At 37.9% G+C, this 2,340-nt stretch overlaps 1 non-coding gene across 1 annotated transcript; it reads left to right on the top strand.

Annotated features, from left to right (window-relative positions):
* The first annotated feature begins 449 nt into the window (after positions 1 to 449).
* Positions 450 to 556, top strand: LOC141602893 (small nucleolar RNA R71). Its single transcript, XR_012524799.1, has one exon. It is a non-coding gene; the product is annotated as a small nucleolar RNA R71 (small nucleolar RNA).
* Positions 557 to 2,340: the final 1,784 nt, after the last annotated feature.

Below are 2,340 nucleotides of genomic sequence, written 5' to 3'. Positions count from 1 at the left end.
AAGGGGTACCACTTTTGTAAGCTTGGAAAGCATTGACTTGTTCGGTTGTTCCCCTACACTCACTTGGGTCATGACCCAAAGTTCCACAATTCTCACATATCCCACTTGGGATTGATGAGGATGCCGTCATGGCATTGACATGATGCTTTGATGATTTTGAGTTTTCCTCAAGTCTAGCCATAGCTTGTTCAAACTTCAAATTGATTGTATCAATGTGAGCACTAAGTTGAGCACCCAATTGAGTAACGGAGTCCACTTCATACTTTCCTCCTCTAGTAGCCTTGCGAGGTCTACTATATTGTGAATTATGGACCGCCATTTCCTCAATCTTGTTCCATGTTTGATTGTCATCAACTTCGGTGAACATTCCATTTGATCCCATATTGAGAATGTTCCTTGAATCTTCATATAAACCATTCCAAAATTGTTGCACTAAAAACCATTCGCTAAGTCCATGGTGAGGACATGAGCGACAAACACCTTTGAACCGCTCCCAAGCTTCATACAAAGATTCTTCATCCCTTTGCTTAAAACCCGTAATTTGAGCTCTTAGCATGTTAGTCTTTTCCGGTGGGTAGAATTTTTTGTAGAAAGCTAGAGCTAGCTTCTTCCAAGAATCTATTCCAAGGGTGGCCTTATCAAGGCCCTTCAACCATTGCTTTGCGGTGCCGATTAACGAAAAAGGAAATAAGACCCATCTAATTTGGTCTTGAGTCACGCCCGTTTGAGAGATAGCATCACAATAATCGCAAAAGGTTTCCATATGAGAATGAGGGTCCTCACTAGGCATTCCCCCGAATTGGCTCCTCTCAACTAGTTGGATGAAGGCGGACTTGGCAATAAAATTTCCGGTGAGATGTTGCGGTGTAGGAGTACCATTTGGTAGATTCTCCTCGGTGGGTATAGAGTGTGACGAGAATTTAGGCATTGTAGGTGGATTTTGTGGGATATTGTGTAATGGGTTTTCTTCTCCTTCTATTGCGAAAGGATTGACAAACTCACTAGTGGGTTGAACAACTTCACCAACACCTCTCAAATTCCTCATAACAAGTCTCCTATTATTCGTCAAGGTCCTTTCGATTTCACGGTCAAAAGGTAACAAATCACTTTGTAACCTTCTAGACATGCAAAATATCAAACAACTCGAAAACAATTAGAACAAACCTTGAGGAGTTTTACTTCCCCAAGGTGAAAAAGACACAACTAATAACAATAAAGGAAATCTTAAATCAATTAAACACCGTCCCCGGCAACGGCGCCATTTTTGATCGAGGCCATTTGGTGTTCACAATTAAGTATATGTGGTCGTTGGTCAATGGTCGATACAAAACACAATTTATACTTCACAAACAACTCTACAATTAGTAAAGAGGCAAGTAAAGGTCGGATCCCAAGGGACGGGTATTGAAATGAGAATTCTATTGTAACTAGTAGTGTCTAGGGGGGTGTCACAAATTGGGTTGATGTAGAAGGTTACTAAACTAAAATAACAATGAAAATAAACTAGCAAGATGAATAAAATAAGGGGTGTAAACAATTGATTAAAAGCACTAGGGTGTCATGGGTTCATAGGGGAATCATGGGATATGATCATACAAACATGTTCTCAAATTATAAGCAAGCAATTATTGTTGTGATGGATTGAGTTGGGTTATATCTTACAATCCTAGGAAAGTTTGGGTCCCGGAGCCGAATCGATTAGATTGTACAACACCTACAAGTCGACTTAATCTTTCCTACTCAACACATGCATGGTCTAACAAGACTCGAGTTGGGTTATGTCTTACAAGTCTCATTGAAAAGATAGGAGATGATAGTAAATGCAAGGATTCATAGGCTTAGCATTTCATCAAATATAACATGTGCATGTATTAAGATCAAAACAAGCAAGCAAATAAGATATGAAAGCATATTGATTTAAGCATGAATCATCCCCCATGTTGGTTTCCCCTAATCACCCATTAAACCCTAGCTAAGAGACTACTCACTCATTATCATGTTGATCATGCTAGCAAGGTTGTCAATCATACCAACAATATGAAACATGATGAATAAATGAAAGTAATTAGCAATAATTAAAAAGGGATTAAGAGATTATACCTACTAATGATTCCAAAATAATAATGCAAAGAATAATAGAAGAACTTGATGATTGATGGAAGGTTGTCAATCTCCCAATAAACCCAATAATCTTCTAATTACCCAAAATAAAGGAAGAACAAGAGAGAGATTAAAGAACTAAAACTTGGATTAAAACTTGATTAATACTTGATTACAATATTGAAGAGAGATTTGATTGATATTAACTACTCTAAATATTGATAAGAAAAACATGCTCCT

Source organism: Silene latifolia, chromosome 9 (assembly GCF_048544455.1).
Source record: "Silene latifolia isolate original U9 population chromosome 9, ASM4854445v1, whole genome shotgun sequence".
In the NCBI taxonomy this organism is placed as follows: domain Eukaryota; kingdom Viridiplantae; phylum Streptophyta; class Magnoliopsida; order Caryophyllales; family Caryophyllaceae; genus Silene; species Silene latifolia.
This window is presented reverse-complemented; position numbering and strand designations above follow the sequence as displayed.